Source organism: Anastrepha obliqua, chromosome 1 (genome assembly GCF_027943255.1).
Source record: "Anastrepha obliqua isolate idAnaObli1 chromosome 1, idAnaObli1_1.0, whole genome shotgun sequence".
NCBI lineage: Eukaryota > Metazoa > Arthropoda > Insecta > Diptera > Tephritidae > Anastrepha > Anastrepha obliqua.
Window position 1 is genome coordinate 124,428,094 of NC_072892.1, and position 23,338 is coordinate 124,451,431.

Sequence of the window (23,338 nt, forward strand, 5' to 3'; positions counted from 1 at the left end):
TAGAACCTAAATTCGTGCCTAAATTGGACGATGTTGATGTGGACGACCTTTGGTTCCAACAAGACGGCGCTACATGCCATACAGCCAACGTAACAATCGATTTATTGAAGGAAACTTTTGGTGAGCGCATTATCTCGCGCTGTGGACCTGTGGCGTGGCCTCCAAGATCGTGCGATATAACACCGCTGGACTATTTCTTGTGGGGCTATGTGAAGTCGCTTGTCTACGCAGATAAGCCCGAGACGATTGACGTCTAGGAAGAGAATATTCGGCGCGTTATTGCTGACATACGGCCCCAATTGCTGCAAAAAGTGGTCGAAAATTGGGCCTCTCGGCTGGAATTTATTCGAGCCAGCCGCGGCGGCCACTTGTCCGAAATCATTTTTAAAACATAATGGCAAACCCTTATCTTTATAATAAAGCTAAATTCTTGGCCATAACATTAAATTATATACGTTTTATTTCATCTTGAAAACCTAACCTCTAAAAAAACACCCTTTACAGTTTCTAGGTTAAGTTAGGTTACGATGGCCAGGCTGGCTGAAAGCAAAGGCAGATGATGAATCTTGGTAATTTGGCTTATTCACAAAATGGGGTTTGTACAGAAGCCCAAGCTTATCCGCATGGCTTCTGATCACCGGTGAATATCGCTATGAGTTTGGAAATTAAGTGGCGTGAGATCTCCAGCACTTTAAGCGTTTTGCTTCTGTCGTACTGAGGCTAAAGTGTTTTTGAGATACCGAACGATAAGATAGAATTCCATGTGTCTTGCGCTTTTTTAAGAATTTTTGTAGGTTACCCTTAACAATGGTCAAGGGGCCACCGATGTCTGAGATGGGGACAACTGAAACCGCTTCTGTCGACCCTTTCCTGGTAAGCTCATCGGCAATTCCCTTCTTCTCTATGTTTCTAGACTAAGAAACCAGAAAAGAAAAATGTATTCTGCGCATTCGTGGCGTTTGATCTCCTCCTTACAGGAGTTGACCTACTAAATAAGTACTCCCGCCTAATGTGGCAGCTGTAGCTTTGCCAAGATGGCCGCTGTACTATGAGAGTGTAAGTGATATTATCAGCATTGTAAAATAAAGGGTCTGTCAAAAGTGGCGCCTAGATCTAAGTATCAAATAATTTCTAGACAGTAACTTTTTTATGTCATCTTTCACATTTGTCAAGTAAAATTCGTAATTTTTTAATGGAAATAATCATCTGAATGAGTCGAAAATGTCAAGAAACTGGTTCGGTCAAGGATTGAAAAAGGACTGGCAGACCAAAAACTGAACGATCCAATCAGAATATTGCCGCTGTAACGCAAAGTGTTGCTGAACAACCTTCAACTCCGATATCTCGACGTTCCCCACAATCAGGCATTCATGAACCGACTGTTTGGCGGATTTTACCTGTAGATGTGCCGCTCTTGGTGGTAATTTAAATGATGTAATGTTTCGCATATAATTGTTAAGAGCCGTATTTTGAATAGAAATAGTGCAACCTGAAAGAATCTAAAGTTTTTCTCGTTTTATTTTAAAACAACATCTAGGCGCGTCTTTTGAAAGTCCCTTTATTATGAAATTTGTCTAAAAAAATGTTTTTTAATGGTTGCACATTAAACTAGTCGGTGGTAGTTATGGTGTTATGGTGGTAGTCGGTTAGCACGACTTAGACCTTATTGGTCTGTTGTGATACCACTATGCGACACAGGAACCTCATTTATTTTTCTTCGTGCAACCATTTTATGGCTATTTGAAGTCACCATTTGCCTCATCGCCACGCCAGACACTTCCGTAAGAGAATTGAAAAAAAATGTTTTCCTAGGAAACTTGCTCTGGTTTTAGCTAAAGCTAGACAATGAAAGTGCTCAACTGTTTCTTCCTCTTCCTCATCACTATACTTTCTACAATATTTATAGAAGAAAACTCCTAGTCTCAAGGAATGCCCGCCAAATAGCCAATGACCAAGCCACGACCTTCGAGACATCCTCTCTTGAAAGGCTAAGCAGTTCCTTTATATTTTTCTTATTTATTTGCACCCATAGTAGCCTAGCTGTTGCGTATGTACTCGTACCTTCATCCCTCTATGACCTATTGGCCTCTTGGATAACATTGTGTTTTATTATTAGTTTGCTCGTGGTCATAGGTATTCCAATGGTAATTCTATCACTGAGCAGTTGAAGAGTAGTCCCTTTCCTGGCAAACTCAGCGGCTTTACCATTTCCCTCGATATCACTTTGACCCGGACCCAAATAAGGCCGACCTTGAATACGATCCTAATATAAATTAGGGCTGCCCGGCATTTCTGTGCAACCTTTGATTTAGTAACGACCTAATCACTAGTGAAGTGGCTTACACTAATCAAAAATTGCTTATACTTGCTTAGGTTTTCCCTGCAGGCTCGTAAGTAAAGTGAACATTTACCGCACTGTCACACAGGACGTGACCGCATTTGGTGTGGTTCCCTGTGTTTCCTTTATTTATTTGCTTAATACCGATAGCTGCGCGGCTTTCCTTCTCCTCATACATCTGCACGCACGCATATTAGCTTTGCAGAGCATTAAAAACTAAGTACAACAATAAATGCAAACTATATGAATGCCAATAAGCCAAGCGAGCCCACGTACGAATGTATGTATGATGTATGTAGGTATGTGTGTGTGTGTTTTGCGGTTACGTGTCCTCCAACTAAACGGCTGGTGTTTGAAGGTGTTTGAGGAGGTGTGATGACATACCAGCAGCGTTTAGAAAGTGTCAGCTTTAAACTTATACGAACATACATATATTTGTATACTATCGTACATGTGTATGTGCATTGCGCGCTGAGACACACAACAACAATATTCGCAAAAATTAATAGCAATTGAATGATTTTTCAAACAACTTAACCAAACGAGCGGCTTAAGATGAGCAATGAAACATTCCATACGTTAAAATACAATAATAACAAGAAAAGCCGAAACAATATTGTGGAAGAACAAAAAATCACACTCACCATATGTACATACATACATGTGTTGTTGTTGTTTGCTGACTTTTTAAACCTTTCGAATATTAGCCATTCCTGCAGCTCTTCAATCTTTTGCCTTAACAATTACTAGTTTATTATTTGTTTTGTCTCTTTGCATCTAAATATTTTTTACGATATTTTTGTTTTTATTTTTGCTTTTTATTGTTATGCTTTATGTTGTGGCTAACCAGTACACCGCGATGCGTCTCATTCGCGTTTAGTAGAAAATGTTTCGAATTTCGCTTCGTCTATTCAACTGTACGGCACTGCAGTAACTCTTCTGTTTGCTTAGAAGTTTATGCGAAGACTGTCGAGAGCAATGCTTGCAAAAACTTTTGTAACCGACTTTACCCACTACGACCGCACACCAGCAGAGCACTGCCCCATCAGGCCAGCTGGCAGCCTTCGCTCCGCGCTCACAAGCACGCCACTACTAGATTGACTCCAATACCGCCAACATCAGCTAAACTGGCTTCAGGCATTCACTTTACTTTGTCTGCTGCTTTGCCGGTCGTCTATGACCGAGTGCTCGCAATCTCAACGCTTCTCATCGCGTGAGTGTGAGCCCACCCTACTGCGGTTGAATTGAGAAACAAATTACAAAACAAACTAAAAAAAAAGTCGTATGAATTAGTGAGTTGCAAATAAAATGGAAAACAAAGTTTCAAATAAATTGAAAGAAAAGAGCCAAAGTAAAGAAGATAAACAAGAAATAATATGCATATATAGGTATGTATGTAAAAAAGCCATACGCCTCAACTCACCACAAATTCCGCAGAGGCGATTCACCGCCACATTACGATCGCTTACATATCCACATTTGAATTTGTATGTGCTTGTTAAGGCAGGCGCGGCCCTTGCGACAGCATGCCCTTGCCGAGCTCTCTATGACTTTTCAAGTGCTCTAGTGTTAGACTTGTGATAGGTTTGGGGCAGCGGAGGCGCTTGCAAAGTAAAATCACTTGACTTTAAATCAACTTTAATTAGTTGAAACAACGCATGATGCCAGCGGGCATGCGCGACGTCAACAAATATGCCGGAACATCGATTGAAGTTCACAATTTGTTAAAATTAATTTATATAGGCGCATGCTATGTTTTATTGTTAAGAGTGAGTATGTTGCTCTGCACGAACATTGGACCCTTCGAGAATGGTACTCAAGTGTAAAGAAAAATGATCAAGAAAGTGAGAAGGGCATCACTGGATGTTGGTATTACTTCGACTCAACTATTATTCTTCCGTACTTAAGCAAAGTACAGAAGCTTTAACATTTCTGGAAAACGGGTTCCGTTATATTGCGGACACTTCCTGCAAAAATGTGCGGTTTAACAAAAGGTTAGGTTAGATTAGGTAGATGTGGCTGTCCATAGAGAGGGCACACTTGGACGAAAATGAAAAAATCGTTCTTTGTGATACCATTGTAAAGGAGATAAGAAGGTTGAGAAGAAATTAAGAGGAAGAGGGGGATGTGTATTTGGTGAAACGGCATGATTTAAGGTGGTGGTAGCCGCAGTACTCGAAGTAATGCCGAGTCTCACAGCAAGTATACCTCGCGGAAAATACCTCAAAACTCGAGAGCTTAGATTGTGCTAGACCCAGAAGATCCTTTGTGAGCCTCCGATCCACACGTGGCCAGAAAGATCTTGTGATCTTATAAGTCTGTGTGCTTTCCCAGCTTGCGCTGAGTTGACGCGAAGCCCTCTCCTCCAGGATCAGACCACAGGTAGTCGACAGGATCCCAAATCTCTCGTTTCGCGGGATAACTACCTCGAAGGTCCTCTATCTAGCCAGCTCATCCGCCTCGCATTTTCCTGCAATGTTGCTATGACCAGATACCCAGATGAGCTTTATATCGAAGAAATCGGATGTGATCGATAGTAAGTAAGGCATTCCCAAACCAATTTCGAGTGCACTATCAACGAGCTCAGAAACCTGATTGCCGTGTGGCTATCGGAGTAGAAATTAACCTCCGTGAAAATTATTATGCAAGTGAGCAGCTAATTAGCTCCTTCTTTAATTACCGCTACTTCCTCTTTGAATACACTGCAGTGGTCCGATAACCTGAACTTGAGTACACAATACAATTTTATAAAACGGCACATCACACTGGATGTTTGATGGAATTGCTGGAATGCAATTCCGTTTGATGGATGTTCGGCAACTTATGTACACCATTCAAGGGATCCTGTGGCAAAATTTCAATCAGATCAGACTGTCTTATAATGAAGGTATTCTGCTGACATTAATTTGAGCATATAAATAATTTGTTGTATTGCATGTGCTGCAGCAGCGGTGTATTGGAGTCTTCGGGAATTGGTCGCAGAAACGTCAAGAGTCATTCTCACTTTATCCTTAGAGAGCTTTATGAGTTCTCTAATCTTCTGCTGATTTTACTAGCCCAGAAAAGACTTCGAATGGCGTATCCACCCCCTTAGCTCTTCATTAATAAACTTCTCCTTGATGGTGTATTGTGCCACATCAAGGAAGGACTCCGGTCTTACTGGCAACGAGCCCACAACTTGCCTAGCCAAAGTGTCCGCTACTTAATTCCCAGTTATACCTCTGTACCCTGGGACCTATATTAGCCGGATGCGACTGTGCGTTCCTAAGAAATTTAGTTTCTCGATACACTTAAGGACCATTGAGGATTTAACCTCACCGGAAGATAATACCTTGAGCGCCGCCTAGCTGTCTGAATGGCTACTCGTTCAGAAGATTACTGACTAAACTGATCTCTGCACATAGACAGATGGCATACACCTCCACGTGGAATATCCTTAGAAAACTACCCATCGGCACAGAACGCTTTGTTTTGGTGCTATGTACTCTAGCGCCTTTGCCTTGAAATGCAATGAAGAATCTCCTTTGCCAACAAGTGCTACTCTGGTCTAAGTAGACAACTGAGTAGTAAAGTCATTTCTCGACAAACAAAACTTACTCTTTACATCATGTCCGTTCTAACGAGTTGCGCAGAAGCTCAGACGATGACATCATCCGATGAGGTATGAATTGAAGTGTTTGAGAAAAAGAACTGCGGAAGATTTTTGACTTCGTTGACTGGGCTATGTCGTTCGAATGGATGCAAACTCTTCGGCTCTGAAAGTTTTCGCTGCGGTACCAGCTGGTGGTAGCAGAGGAAGACCTCCTCTTTGTTGGAAAGCACAGGTGGAGAAGGTCTTGAGTTCACTTGGTGTGTTCAAGTGGTACCGCATAGTACGAGAAAGAAACGACTGGCGTGCTTTGTTAAACTCGGCCAAAATCGCCTAAGCGGTTATTTCGTCAATTAAGAAGAGCCTTCTGGTGTCTTCGAACCATCTTTATACAAGGAGTTTCCTTTTAAACTCCAGTTTACTTTATTGTCCAGTTCAATTCTGAATTTCTTCTCATATTTGGTGTCTTTAGTGATATCATCCCTTGATATCTGATGAAGGTTCATCAGCAACTCTGTATTACAAAACTTATCGATTACCGCTTTAATACCGTAGGAAGTAAGCGATCGGCGTCAGCTTGTTCGCTTTACTCATAAACCAAGTCCATACTTGATTTCATGCCTTCCCAGTATAGTCTATTTGTATAATCAACAATTATTCATATCGTTAACTTTCTCTTGTTCTTCATCCCATTGTACCTTAATTGTGAGTCTATTACACTGAGACAATTGGCTCTTCGGTATTTGTGCAATTGAAATGGTTGGCGTACTTTGGTTGCTGCCTACATACATACCTAACGTACAACTGAATGTGAGGCTTTTGGATTTACTTAAGAGCACTGAAGAACTTCACAAGTGCAGCCAATTGGAAAATTCCAACTTAAATTAATTGCTGCAATGGTAACGCAGCTGGTTTTCAACAAACCAAGCCAACGAATCTGAAATGGGCTGAAGAACAATTGTGATAGTTGCTGCTTCGGTCAACAACAAAGGGGGCCTTTGAAAAGATCTTTGATCGGTGCTAAGGAGGAAAGTGGGTAATAAAGATTATGCCTTAAAATATGAATGCATATGCATGTATGCACATTAAACAGCAGAAGCAGCAGTAAAGCAAATGTAATAAAAGCAATGCATTTGGTTTTTGCTTCTGGGCCCTAGAATGTCAAAATTTATAAGCAAAGATTGATAGTTTAGAGTAACTTAAGCAAAATTTGCTAATTTGGAGACCAAATAAATAGAAAAAAAAATTAAAATTGTAACCCTGCTGGGTTTATGGGTCTTCGGTATACATGCGTTTTATTATTGCTAAATATAAGTTTGATGGATTAAAATAGTTTGAATTATTTTGTAATGCCTAATTTGGAAATAAGAGTGAATCAAAACTACTATAGCAAATATGAGCCCAAATGGATTAAGTAACTAGGACTACTTCCCCGGTAACCCTGTATACAAAGAGGTATTGGTTCATCATCTGGTTAGTGCTTGAATGTAAAAGTGAGAGTATTTGTATTTTATTTTCCTCAGCGTAGAATATCATACAAATTCGACAGTATCCCACCAAATTGTATTTATAGAATCGATATCACCTGGACGAACAAGCTGGATTTCGCCCTTACCGAAGCTGTGTTGACCAAGCCAACACTCTTCGCGCCATACTAGAACAATCAGTTGAGGGGCGCTTCTTGCTTTACATGCTGTACGTTGTCTTTAAGAAGGCATTCGAAGCAATCAAAAGACACTCAATATGGCTGGCGTTGAGTAGAAAGGGACTTCCCGCCAAGATAAACAGCCTCATCAGAGCCCTTTACGAGAACTCCGAACTGACAGCACTCCACAACGGCAACATCAACGACCCATTCACCACCAACGCAGGTGTAAGGCAAGATTGTACCCTGTCGCCCTTTATCTTCACCATGGTCCTAGACGACGTTATGAGCTAATTAACCCGGCACAAAAGAGGTATCATAACATACAAAAGGATTTCGAAAAGCTTATTTTTTGGAAAAGCGCAAACAAAAGAGCCACACCAATTTGGTATTAACTACCTAAAATAAATATTTACGAATTTCAAGGATGATATTTTACAAGGATTGACTATCCCAAGTAATATAGCATTTTGAGAGTAGCAGTGGCTGCCACGTTATCGAGAATTCCACAGCGGAATTTTGCCCACTTTGGCCCCAGTGTAATAGATGCAGGACTCTGAAAGTCCCGGGGACTCCTCGCTACTCAATTTCCAAACTCCTAGCCGTGTTTACCAGTCATTGGATAGAAGAGCTAGGTTTCCCATTTAAACCCTATTGCAGAGTGGTGGAGACCTTTCAGGGAAGGATATTGTTCAGCACTTTCTCTGCAAATGTCCGGGTTTGGCAACTAGACGATTAATGTCACTGGGTGCTCCTTTCTTTGACAGTCTGGGACAGTCTGGGCGCCAACCTAAATCGCATCAATCTTCTCCACTACATCAATATGTAGCTCTGGCTGGCTGTAGATATCTGTCTGTTGGAGGTCTCATAATGGTATCAAAATGGCGCTTTACTGCTACTTGGGAAGTGCCAGGGAGGTACTTCAACCTTTTCACCTACCTATCTTCCTGTGCTCACTCATTTTACACGTATTTACACACTTGTCGAATCAATCGTTGTTCAGATGGCAACGAAGTGGCATGAGCAATGGCTATCTTGATATTTTCTTACAACATCAAAGTACAGGGTCCGGCACTCGAAGTGTAACCAACTTCGGACCGATGCCCGTGCATCAGCTGTCTGTTAGTTGGCTAAATGACAGTCCTGAATATTGTTTATAGGCGCTTGGAAGCATTTTGTCGAGTTTTGTAACCGCAGATGGGCGCTCTCCAATAGTTTTCATCGAGTCTGGTGTCAAGGTAAAAGCGAAATATAATGGGGAAAGTATTCTGGAGGTTGCTTTGAAGCCGTGGGCAGACAAACATTTCGGTGGCAGACCATGGACGTTTCAACAGGATTCGGCATTGTCTCCCAAAGCTCGAGTGAACCAAGAATGGACTACGTCCTCACAATGGCTCTCAAATTCACTAGACGTGAATCGAATGGATTATTCTTTGGACCATTTTGGAGAGCAAGATCCGAACTAAAACATTCACCAATCTTGAGGTGCTGAAAAACGGCATTGTTCGCGAGTGGGCCAAAATACCTGTGCTGAACCAAGGATTATTTTCCAAGGCAGCACAAACTGCTGTTGATCCAAAATCCTGTTGTTTGCGACGAAATGACGACAAAATCCTGTAGCCTGAGACGAAATGAGTACAAAGTCCAAATCCTTAAGGAAACCAAAATCCTGCAGCTCCAGAAGAAACGACGACAAAAAATGTGAGTTAATTTACTCACTTCGAATTACGAATTAAAATTTTTTCCATCCATTTTCAAAAATGTTCCCCTTTATATACAACAAATATTTCAATCAAAGCCTACTTATTTACACAGAAAAACAGAGCCTACTTATTTCCCCAAATAACAAGTGCTGATAAACCTCAAGAATGATAGAAACATTCTTTGCATCATGGATAAACCTTAACGTGTATAACTCACAAATGTCATATACTGTTTCAGTTTACATTATGAGTGAATATTTGAGTATTTTAATATTCGTTGCGAATGCCTCTAGGGTGATCCAACGACATACAAGTCACATTCGGGCAGCTTGCGATTCGTTTCTGAACCGTCTCGGGGCCATAGTCAAGGCAAAAGGTGGTCACATCGAGCAAAAGTAAATTGATTCTTAATTTTGTATTATTTTCACACATTTTTTTCTTTGAATTGAATAAAAATAATTTTCCAAACTAAATTTAAGGACCTTTAAATTCGTTACACTTCGCGTGCCGGACCCTGTAATCTCAGTTTGGTCTTAAGCAAACCGCTGTCACAGCCCATGTGACGTCAGCAAACCAGTTTGTTCCTTCAAATTCGCTGAGTACCGATTCTTCTTCTGAACACTTTTCACCATTAACCAATTCTGGTTGAAATTCTATACCAAATCTTCGATATCAACGCTTCAGATTCCATTAGTGACGAATAATTATTACACTCTGGTTTTTCTCTTCTGCGGGGAGTGTACATTTATTTTTTGTTATTTATTATATTTGTTTCATTTTTTTCTTATGCAGGCTACATATACTTTTCAGTTACGTTGTGTTACGAAACATAACGCAACATTACATTACATTACATTACAACAATAACATACAATAAGACATCGACGCAATTACAATACAATACAAATTACAATTGGAGTATCCAGAAGGACGAGGAAAGTGTCGCATTTTTGCATGACGTAAACTTTGAAAGGCTAAAAAGATATTTAGGAAGTTCGCAAGGTACTGTACCGTACATTAGGTACTCTAAACATTTATTTAACCGTTAAAAATTTTACGACACAGAACCATACGACACTTTCAACCCCTAGTGCAGCACTTAAATATTTCTAGATATTCCTAGAACAGCGCATTTTGCAAACGCGAAACACTTTTATTTGCCTACATACTACACGTTTTCGCTAATACATACAAACATATACATAACACATGTAATAATTATGTTATGTTGTGTATGGTATTATAACATTTCTTAAATGTTTCTTTGTTAATTTTATTGTTTTTGTATTTGTTTTTGTTTTTGCTTTGTTAAACGCTCATTTGGTTCGAAACGTTGAGCACATTTTGTAATCGGTTGCTTATGCGATCGATCGAAGACTTTTTGCACGGACTACGTGAAAGTTAATAAACACATACATATACAGGCATATGCGTACATTTGAATAATCATGAAATTTACTGCTTCGTAGTTACGCTTAAAATACTAGAAACCTATGTTTTCCATCAATTACGAAATTATTTTAAATTTCGAAAATTTTAAGTCCTCGAGCCGCTAAGTTTTACCTATGTCGTCTAAAAGTTTTATTTTTTGTGTTTTGTTTTTTGTTTTAATTATTTTGGATCTCCAGACACATGAGTTGCGAATTTTTCTCTTTTTGCCGTTTTATCATATGTATATATTTCTGTATTTTTTGCTTATATTTAATTCTCTCGTTTTTAACGATTTTATGGACTGTATTGTGTCAGCGTTATTTTTCATTTTTCATTTCTCATTTATTTGTGTTTTTATTCTTTGTATTTACTACATTAATCTAATTGTACAATACATAAATTCTATACATCTAACTACTTTGTCTTACACAGTTACGTGTGTGTGTGTAAATGTTACCGAAGACTTCATTAATGAATATGCTTGAACGTGTAAACAAAAAAAAGAACTCATCTCAACAGAAGAAGCATTTTGAAATTACCAAGAAAATAAAATGCTTCACTGAAATCAAATTTAACCAAACATAAATTATTTTCAATAAACATTTTATTAAACTGAGAACTATTTATATGGAGATTTTTATAGCAGGCCAGTAATTAGTAAATTAATTTTAAATCATAACTATTTTTTATTGAATTATTAATATGAATGTAAAATGATTGAATAAAAAATATATACGCACCGATCCAAGTAGCACAGATTAATTTTATGAGCACCTTGCTGCCGCAAAGAACGGCATGGACATAAGAACGACCACATTTTTTAGCCCTCCGGGAACGAGTGTCGGCATTTAACCGAGCAAGTTAGCTGCAAGGTCGCGAGCCTGTCTGTCGTTTTGAGCGGTAAGATACGCATAAGTATAGTAAAAGAGTCACTTTTTCATTCAAAGACATTAGGGACCATTAGCGATGAAATCTTATCTTCCTTATAATGTAAACTTAAGATGTGAGACGACGGTTAGAGTCAGAACGAATTCTAGTTCTTCGATTCAGTCTCTCAGGGTCACTGCCAAGGGAACCAGCCGGCTTTTTATATACAGGGTTTGACTGAAAAGTAATGAGCCTTCCCGCGCGGACCGTCTGCCAAGCAATCAACCGAATCGGCTGGTAGGGGAAAATGATCGTTGGACTTTCCCCTTCCACTAGAAACCGGTCCCAGTTCGCTGGCAACAGCGGTGCAGTTAACATCGCTCAACGCGTGAAAGCTGTTTTAAAAGTGTGTTAGGATTTTGCAGTGGCGAAAATGTAGCGATCGTTGGAGCAACGTTACTCGATAAAATTTTGCGTAAAGCTAAACAGTTTGTACCTCCAGAAAGCACTGTAAACGCGGCATTTTATAAATAAATGTTCCTTCGGCTGAAAAACCGCGTCGACCGGGTTCATCACGACAATGCGCCGGCACACACCGCCTTCCTCTGGTGCTTCCCCACCCTCCCTACAGCCCAGACCTGTCCCCTCCGGACTTCCTCTTGTTCCCGCGCCTGAAAAGAAAGCTGAAGGGGAGGCGTTTCGACTCCATCGAGGCAATCCAAAAAACTGTGACAGCCGAATTGAACGTGATTCCGCCGGATGAGTTTAAAAAATGTTTCCTGCAGTGGAAGGACCGCTACCAGCGGTGCATTGACGCTCAAGGGTCCTATTTTGAAGAATATTAGTTGTATAAGCCAAAAGGTTTAATAAAACTGCTTAAAAAAAATAAGGCGCATTACTTTTCAATCAAACCCTGTATTTTATATTTTATCCTACGCACAATGGTTAGGGATCTAGAGATGATACGCTAGATAGTGACAGTTCTATTCTGATGAATATTACTTTGAATCTGATAAGACGGCAGATGACGGCATTACTTCGTCAATTTGAACGATACCACACAATGCCGGAATATAAAACGTATACATAAATGCAATCAAACTTCTTTTTGGTTGTTTTTTTTTTTAATTTGTTTGTTTATAATTATTATTATTATTTTTTTTTTTTTGGTTTTATGAAAATTATTTCTTTCTTAAAATAAAGCCTTAGTTTTTATAACAGTCGACGTATTTATTTCCTTTACTACGCACCCCATTACCTCTCATCCTCAGCGACGCTCGCCCGTCGGCCGGCTCCGTCCCCAAAGGGTTAAAAATCAAAATGGTGAGCTTCTAATATCTGATATTGAAATTTGCAACAGGTGGAAGGAATATTTCAATGCATTGCTCAGCGAAGAATACACAAGTAAACAAATCTTAAAACTACCATACATCGAAAGCCCCATCCCGGAAATAACATCAGACGAGTTAGAACAAGCGATATCTAAAATGGTAAACGACAAAGCAACAGGGCCAGATAACGTACCAGCTGAGGTATGGAAAAGTTTGAATCCAACGGGCATCAGCTTCCTAAAATCCTTATTTAGTGACATACATTACGAAAAAATCCCCAACAGCTGGCACAGAAGCTACATCGTCCCATTCTATAAGAACAAAGGCGATGTAGGAGACTGTGGTAACTTCAGAGCAATCAAGTTGATAAGACATTCTTTCAAGATTTGGGAGCGAGTGATAAATAATAGACTTCGTAAATTGATACAGATCAGTAAGAACCAGAGCGGCTTCATGGCAGGCAAATTTACAACATAATAAAACAAAGGCAACACAAAAAGAGTACTAGTGGAAAAGTGTAGAGAAAATAAGAAAAATATATAGTTTATTTTTATTGATCTGGAAAATGGCAGGCTCTCAGAGCACAGAAAGTACCTGTATGCTACGTCAAAATAGTAGAGAAGATATGACAATGATATGACAATGTAATAACGGCAAATGCAATGAGTTTTCCGTAAAAGTAGGGTACACCAAGGTTCCGCATTGCGTCCGCTTCTATTCAAACTGGTCATTGACTATATAACCGCCAGCATTCAACGCGACGACCCGTCGACCATAATGCGGGCAGACGATATTGTGCTAATGAGCGAAGATGCAAATGATATCCAAGCCACACTCAATCAGTGGCAAAACAACTTCGAGTCGCATGGCCGCAGTGGTTATGCGCTGCGGTCGCCCTAGCCGAATGCGTTGGTGCATGACTACCATTCGGAATTCAGAGAGAACGTGCGTCCGAATCTCGGGGAAAGGCCAAAATGAAGAAAACGTTTTTTCTAAAGCGGTCGGCAATGCTCCGAATGTATTTCTGAAAAAGCTTCTCATAAAAATATCTGCCGTTCCGAGTAGGCTTAAAACTGTAGGTTCCTTTATTTCCACAAATAGGAGGAGGAGCTCGGCCAAACATCCAAAAAGGGTGAGCTGCGAGTTTTCCACCAACTCAACAACAACAAGCTTAATATCAATGTTGTTGAACGGCAGCCCACTATAGGAGGCCCCCATGTTTAAATACTTAGGCTCCGTTATAACAAAACTCTGGAGAAGTTAATGAAGACGTGCAGCATAGTTTTAGCTTGGCATGGTGCAAATGGAAATTTCAAACAGGGGTGCTATGTGTCAAAATAATGCCACTTTATCTAAAAGGAAAAACATGTAAAACCGTCGGACACCCCAATTTGTTATATGGGGTCGAATGCTGGCCTATAAAATGCTGGTCAAATTTCAAACTGTAAAAATGGCCAGCCTCGGTCACAATGCTGGACAGAGTGCCTAATCGGTTCATTCATGGAAATCTTAAAATCGCGCCGATTGAGAAAAAAAACAAGAAATTCGTCTTCGCTGGTATGGATATGTCTAGGGGAAGCCTGAATCAGATATGACAAAAAATGTATTAAACATCGCCACGGCGTCGAGGAAGCCAGGTCGACCAGATCATAAATGGACGATGCAAATAGAAAGTGATATAAAACTTGCGATCTTAAACACCGAGACTAACCAGAATCAAAGAATCTGAATATTACGTACTAGAAAAGCTGACATCAAGTGAAATGAGATAAAAGCACGGAAGAAAAAGAAGAAAATGTATTCACACCCTTCTCTCTCTCGGTCAAATTTGGTTTATGTAAATGTTTGAATTAAATTTGTCTTACATTGCAGATGAATTTTCATTTTGAAAAATCTATTAGATTTTTGATTCCGTATACTGTCAGTGTCGAAAGAAATTTTTGGCACAATAAGTTTCGACTATTTTTTTTAATTTCGATTATTTTTTCATAAAAATGTAGCTCATACTACAACAAAAACTATATAACACAAGGATTCGAATTTTATAAAACAAAAATTATAAAAGCACGGCAAATTTTCATCATTATTTCAAAGTTTTTACTCAGAGGTCTTAGAAAAAAATTGCGTATGTTATTTTATAGCTCATTAAAGAGAGACCAAATGGCATTGTCAAACGTTATGATCCACCTACAACCTCAAACAAACGCCAACATTGAGAAACATGAAACGACGGGACGCCTGGAGACTCGCGGCAGTTATAATAGGCTGTCTGTCAGGGAACAAGCAGTCAAAATGGGAATTCCTCACAACACACACTGTCACAGTTGTAAACAACCAGAGAAAAAGCAAACAATTTTCTATTTCCTCTGTGAACGCCCTGCCTTATGGAAGGAGAGAATGTCAACCCTTGGCAAACCACTATTCGAAAGTCTCGAACAACTATCACGCTTAGATGTCAACAACCTAATAAGGTTCCTACGCCGCACAGTCAAAATTGTTAAATATGTTGGTAGCGAAGATGTGGCAGCAAAATAGTGCGCAAGCGTTAGTTGGATTCTGGATGAATCACCACTTCAACCAACCAACCAACTATATACTTTCGAGTAAATTTATCTTTCAAATCGAGTTACATATATAGCAGGCGCCTTGGTTTATAATTTGTATACGTGTAAGTGCGCTCATATTTAGTTGTTAAGAGACTTTATGATGCGCCTCAAGAGCTTTGATACATCTTTCAAAGAATATTCCTTACATGAAATCAGCTAAGTAAATAAGCACAACGCTGTCCAGGAGGGTGTTTCGCAAGAAAATAATCTCCACGCAGAAAAAATGAAAGCTTAAAACTAATTTAAAAAAATCGTAATTTGATGAGATATTCTATGATGATTGTCGGAGGTCATTTGAGTTCTCGCAACTACATTTACGCTCGTGGCAAGTGCAAATGTAGTAAATACGTATGTAAACAACGCCGTCGAAATTCGTAAAGCCAGAAACTAGCGTCAAATTTATGCTTAATTTTTATATAGTCTACTGTATATTTTATTTTGCCAATTTAGTTGATGCAATTTTTCAGTTGTGGCGTAAGTTTTCGAAAAACAAAAATATTTCACTCAGGGCTTGGCAAATTTCGACGTCGACGTTTAGTTGATGTGCTTTTGGAGTGAACGTTTAGCAGTTTACAAATAGTACAATACATGGATATTAATCTTAATGTTTATTTGAATGTATATCCCTTAAACTTTACATATACACACAGTTCCATTCTATAGTGGCAATTTTAACTTTGCATTTTCTAAGACACATTTTACATTAAAAAACCGCAACATTTGTTTTGACAACATATTTCAAAGCATCAATTTTCTCGTTAACTCTACATTTGGCATTGCATTTTTGTGTTTTGTTTTTCTTTTGGTCTGACTGTTTTACTTTTATTTATTATTTTTTTTTATTATTGTTCGGGTAGGTTTTCATATTTTGTTTCTTATTCGAATACCTTTGTATGTGTGTATGTATGAATATACAATACATATAAAGCCAACATTGAATGATTCTGATCATAAACATACTTACATATTCTTTTAATGTCACTGCGACAATTGCTTAAGTCTTGTAATCTACCAGTGCACATACATACATACATATGTATGCACGTATGTAGGTACATACTGTGGGATCAATAGATGGTCCAGGAACGGGCCGTGCTATGAATACGAGTTCATATTTATAAATTTAGCCAACGCATAACTGTGAGAAAAGTATTTTATAATTTTTATTAATTTATTTTACTTATAAAACTGTGGATTTTTATACCATCGAAAGCATCTGAGACGAATATAATTACGAAAATATGTATTGTAATAGGCCGCATGAAATTAATTTAAAAATAAAAACTTTAAATATACTACAAATGTACTTTCTTTTCACTTTGTACTAAGTGGCGCAAAATTAATCACCCTATCGGCAGATTTCTAATTTTTTCAACTGCGGTCATGCCTTAGACAGCCCCCCAACCACTTCAAGGGAAGTCGAGTCCTGTAAATCCAGGTTAAACTATGTCGGCAAACATAATATCCTGATGCTAACATGGGTCCCGGGACACGTGAGTATCGCGTGTAACGAGATCTCTGACTCATTAGCCAGAATGGGCTCTGTGGCGAACTTCCTTGGCCCGGAGCCTGTTCTGCCACTCCCTTCTACAGCCATCAAAGCCACGATTAGAAAACGGGTTACTCTAACCCACAAGCGAGCTTGGCAGGCTGATAGAGGCTACAGATGGACAAAACTGATTTTACCTGTCATGCCCGACCGACTGTCGCAGTTCCTCCTGCGACTAAGTAGAAGGGACTGTAGGAGGCTAGTTGGACTTAATTGTGTCTGAGTGCTGTACTTGCTAGTCTGTCCCGAAACCTCCCCAAAGGCACAAGAAGGCGAGCCTACAGCACGAAAGCTACAAATACGGCGGACCCAGACGTGGGTGTATAGAATTAGAGAATATAAGTAGTCCCGGGAAGGGCGTCTCTCCATTATCAGCCAGTGCTTCTTCTACTATTGCACTGCATACGTTGCATGGCTTCTTTGTGTGCTCATGCTGCGCAGCACGTCTGCCTCATCATCTGTCCACCTTCTTGGAGGCGGTCCACGCTTTCCGCTGCCCAAAATGCGAAAGTTAAAGACAATCAATGAAGTGCGAAAAGGTCAAAATAATGATTTCCTTTACACAAAATATTTTTTTTTTTGTGTAGCAAAAAAGTTATTTGATGACTAATTTTGCGCCACTTATGTATATATAGTATGCCGGCAGGCTAATCACCTACACTATCATAAATCAAATAGGTTAACGAAACCAACGCAAGACAAGCCTTATTTACGAATATTCAACAATTTTTCAGCAGACTAATGTTGTTTCGCCAGTCACTTTTAAATTTATCAGACTGTATAAATCTAAAATAGCAAAGTTCCGTACTGGCATTTTAAAACCTTAGATTTTAAATCATGACAGCGCCAGCTGGAGTATCTCAAGCAAGCGTATTGGACCCCATTTTATACCTAGTAAAGCCAGGAGATATACCAACACCAACTACTTCAGGGTCCATAATATCTGCATTTGCAGACGTCACATTTTCAATGTCAGCTAATAACAGCGAAGAAACAGCAACAAAAACACTGCAAGCCTTTCGTTTGAAAAATGGGGTATCGAGGTCAATAAAGAAAAAACGGTTTCGATTGAGGCCTTCCTAATATTTTGAAGGTATTGAAAACATATGTATTTATATTCCTTCGCTGTTGGAAACGTCAGCAATTTAATTTAATTAAATGGGGCATAAATGAATAAACAAAGAAATAAATTAACAAATAAACAGTCGTTTTATGCCATACCATATGGTCAATCTACTAGCTCGCTGTACCAAATTTTTTATATAGGGCTCTCCAATAATGACAGCTCGAAATAAAACAGTAAAGTTGTGTGGGGCTTAATGATTTTTTTATAGGCCAATATATGCTACGAGGAGGATGATACCATATGTAGAAGTTCACGCAAGTGGAGAAAGTCGCCATTCACTTGGGAGTGGCCAGGACGATTCTTCTGCATAGTGTTCAAGCAGCTCATAACTTCCAATATTAGCCCAAGTATTCTCTGGGTAGCTTCTGAACACCTGTTCGGGAGTGAGCCAACGTGAGAAGGCGAATCCTTCCAGGATAGCTGGTTGTGCGCTGGGTTTGGGAACCGCAACTTAAAAATCTTCCCCAATGAAAAGATCTAAAAAGCCTGGTGTGTCTCTGCCCGGCTGGTTGATGTCCTCGTGAGAGTAAAAGCTGACATCAGCGCATATTCAAGAGATGCGATGGACGGGACAAGGCAAGAAAAACTTAGGACCTTGCGACGTGTACTACAGCTGCCATGTAAAAGAACTCAAATATGGTGTTGGATTTGTTGTTGGAGAGAGACTTCGTCGCCAAGTACTGTCATCCACTCCGATATTAACATCATCGGTCTTAACAAGCGCGTTGTTAGTTCTGCCTTCTCCAAGCTGGATAAAGAGGCAAAGCGAATGGGCCTGGTGGAGAACGAGGACAAAATAAAGTACCTCCTGTCATCAAGCGAACAGTCGGCGCACTCGCGTACCAGCACTAACGTCACTGTTGACAGTTATAATTTCGAGGTTGTAGAAGACTTCGTATATTTAGGAACCAGCATTAACACCTATAACAATGGCAGACTTGAAATCCAACGTAGAATATCTCTTGCCGCCAAGTGCTACTTTGGACTAAGTAGGCAACTGAGTAGTAAAGTCCTCGCTCGACGAACAAAACTAACACTCTACAAGACTCTCATCATGCACGTTCTAACGTTGGCAACGGCGAATATCGCAGGCGATGGAACGATGAGCTGTATGAGCTTTACGATGACATAGACATAGCGCAGCGAATAAGGATCCAGCGCCTACGTTGGCTGGGTCAGGTCGTCCGAATGGTCACAAACGCTCCTGAAAGTATTCGACGCGGTACCTGCTGGTGTTAGCAGAGGAAGAGGAAGGCTTCCTCGGTGTTAGAAAGATCAGGTGAAGAAAGATTTGGCTTCACTTGGTGTGTCCAGCTGGCGCCGGTTACCACGAGAAAGAAACGACTGGCGCGCTTTGTTAAACTGGGCCAAAATCGCGCAAGCGGTTATCGCGCCAATTAAGAAGATGATATGCTACGGGTATTATGTATGTGATATGACATCGTTGAAATGCTCGCAAAAAGAGTACAAATTCGAGGGTCCCAATTTTCAATGAATCTGCTACACAGACCCGCCTCACGTAGAGAAATGGTCTGGGTTATTTTAACTGGACCTACGATACGAGAAAATCCGATAAGAAAAACTGTAGCACTCATACAAGATGGCGCAAAATTAATTAAACTACCGAAAGAGGTATAATTTGTGCAAATGGCATCGTACGTCAATCATATTTGATAGTTGTGAACTACATAAACTGCACAGTATACAAATAGCCAAAAAGTGGAACGCGTTAAGTTCAAAATAAAGATTTCCAACAGTCAAAATTATGTTTTGTTTTTTATTTAAAAACCGTTGATTCATTTTGCGCCACCTTGTACGTAATAAAATTTTATCATGTGCTTGCGTGATCAAAGGTGTAATTTATCATCGGTAACTCAATAAAAAAAACATATTTGGCATACGCCACCCAAACCAAATGGACGCTACAGCCTGTAAACACCGCGAAGCCCCTATTAGAAACCCCTATGCATGGTATTCTCGTCCTTTTTCAACAAGTTTTGTTAAATGTTTTTCATTTGACTTTTGTTTTTTGGTTTTTGTCTGTATTTTCGTTTTGTGCTCAGCGTAGGCAACAACAATTTTAAATATCGAAAAATTGTGCTGTGTGAATTTAAAGTGTTGATTGCGTTATTCCTTAACTTGTCTCTGCATATTACAAGTTCATATGTCCTCGAAGTTAGTTTCCTATTTCAAATACAATATGAGACGAAAATATTTTATTTTTATTTCTTTTCGTTATTATTATTTTTTATTATGCTTTCTTAACTATTGCATTAGCTTCTTTATTCAATTTTTCTGCTGTAATTTTGCTATTTAGTTAAAATTGTGTTGATTTTTCTGTTTTTCCTTCATTCTATCTCATTTCCGTGCATATGCCTATGCTTGTTTTTCAAACAAAAAATCGTTTTATTTCATGATTTGTTTTGGTTTGTTTGCGGCTTTTGTTCGTGTGGTTGTGTTTGGTATTTTGGTGTTTTGGGACAATATTTTTTTTGTTTTTATTGTTTTTTTTTTGTTAAAACATATTTATATATATTTTATTTCCGCTTAATTTTTTTCTTTATAATGTGTTTTGCTAGGCTTAATTGACAATTGTGAAGGAATTTATTTTCTACACTCATTTTCAATTAGCCGTGATTTACATGAGAGTATGTAGATCAGTAGAGCTTTAAAACTCACACATGTGTGTGCAGATATGTACACATACAGACTGACACGTATAATATAAAACTTTAGGTGAGTATGTATGAAGTTCGCAGTTGCTCTCAACAAAATTCAGCAGTTCGTAAAAAACATCTTATTAGGTATTTTCAGGTATCTTTCTCTAAATTTCCCACAATTAAATAATCACCACTATTTTTCATATAAGCATTAAATCTTTTACATATTTTGGTAAATAACTAACTTTTTTGGTATTAATGAAGTTGGAAGAAGAGTCTTTAAATGTTTGTACCGCATATTGGGAGACCGGGTACGGATTCTTTAAGTATGTGTTTAAGGAAGTTGCATGTAAGTAAGCGGTGGCAAGTAAGAGGCATACGAACCAATGATGCTGCCAGTACTCTATGACCTTCGTGAACAGATTTTTTTTTTCAAAGTGAAATTTGTCTATTTGGAAGCGCTGTTACGCGGTTAAACGATTCACGATGACTTGCCATAACTTACTGTACAGAAATGTCAACACAGTTTGCCCACAGTTTGCAAAAAATCATTCAAAAATCATCAGAAATGATGTGCATTGCATTACTTTGAAAAGGAAAAAAATTCCAATTCGAACTTAGACTACAGTAAAAGCACTCATCTCATACTTGAATTTATGTTTGAGCGGTTGAGAAAATAATTTGAAAATATTTATTATATTAGAGATGAGTTTAATCAAGAAATTTGTGCACCAAGCTTGGTTGTGGGAGATCTAGCAGTTTGTGCGTAAATCAAAGGGCATATGGGGTTTTCAAACTGATGCCAAGCAAAAATAAGCATATCAGCTTTTAATCGAAATATTTTTCGTAGGCTTATAGGACACAAAAGATCTGTTAGGACGAAGTGTCAACCACAACAAAAAATAAATTACAGAAACTCAAAAATGATTAATATTATTTTTATACAATATCATTTTACAATTCAAAGAGGAAATGCGGAAATTCTTCAAATTTAAACATTCATTTACTGGAGTTTTCAGAATCGGTGATCCCCAATAACATGTTTTTGAAGATATACATTTTTTTTGCAGAACATTTTAAGTCCCGATGCTATTGCCTTATTTTTGCAATATATGTAGTTTGTCAGATTTACTCTTTAAGCCAATTTTAAAAATAAATAAATGAATAAAATATACCTGACACTTTAATAAACTTTCTAGAATTTCTTTTCAAAAATGTTGAAGACGATCCATACAAGTTGGGCTCGTGTGTGGATTGAAATGTTCCGCAAAAAATCACTCGTTAAATTTTACTCTAGGCCGCTGAAAATATTACCATTAATTTAAACTTTAAATTTGTTGAAAATAAATCCGATTCCAATGCGACTCTGTAGTAAAGAGAGAATACAAATACAAATTCATATTGTCCTAAATTTGACATGCCATTTTTCTATTTTTTTAAATTTGAAGTCAGTTACTTAAATAAAGCGATTTGAACAAAATGTATTAAATAAATTTATTTAAACTGTAAAAACCAATCGTGATGAAGTGGAGCAAAATCTTATTTGGGGTTTTACTATCACTCAAGAATACCAACATTTCAGATTTTAGGTCTCAAATTGCTCTTTTACTATGGTACAAATCAATTGTGCACTTCACAGCGCATTCATAATTTTAACATTATATGAACACCTGATTTTATGTATTCCGAACACTCGTTATGTGAGTCAAATTTTATTGTTGGCCACTTTGTTGTTATAGGCCAACAACAAGCGGTGTTCTCAAGCGGTCCCCCATCCAAGTAGTAACCGCGCTCGACGCTGCTTAATTTCGGTGATCGAACGAGACCGAAACGCTTGACATACATATGTAAGTGTATAGCCAATCATTTATTCTTATTTGTGTCGTCTACTGTCGAATTTTTCTCTGCATTGCCATATGATTTCCGAATTCGTATTGATACAACTGCATTTAAACAAATACAACATAGAGCCTGAGAGCCATTTAAGGCGTTTGTGTGAGTAAAAAAAATTATTGCATATACAAAGGGGTAAGAATACTGTTTACTGAAATGTTGAAATGTTTCTATGTAATACAAATGACTGTGTAACCTTTTGTGACTACGTAAATTTCGTTCGCTCTAGTGATTTCGGTTGTGTCATATCGGTGCTTGAGCTGAAACACTGCGACTTGCGAAGAAATCTGCGTCTGTGTTGCTGGTGCTTTTGAGGTTATTTGGTGTAGGAAGGAACACTAGTTGCGGGCGATCATCAGCCGTCAACCAATCACCAATAATGTTGTCTTTTTGTTGCATTTTTTTTCAAGTTTTTAACTGTTTGCGTGGAGACATTTTGTTTTGCTGCTGTTTGATAGTACATACGAGCAATGATTGTTGATATTTTGCGTACTATCGTCCTGCCATGAATTGGTGTTTTGGTTGGCTGGTTGGCGTTCGTGGTTGGTGGATTTATACATAAGTTTCATTTTCTTTGTATACACTTTTTTATGTTCGAGT

The 23,338-nt window shown here is 38.7% G+C and overlaps 1 protein-coding gene across 1 annotated transcript in view; it reads right to left on the reverse strand.

Moving 5' to 3' along the window:
• The window catches only part of LOC129235976 (zinc finger C2HC domain-containing protein 1C), a 26,256-nt gene extending 22,861 nt beyond the window's left edge, over positions 1 to 3,395 (reverse strand). The window contains exon 1 of the mRNA XM_054870084.1: positions 2,983 to 3,395. The gene's annotated coding sequence lies outside the window, so the exon portion shown is untranslated. The remainder of the gene's footprint in view (positions 1 to 2,982) is intronic.
• Positions 3,396 to 23,338: the final 19,943 nt, after the last annotated feature.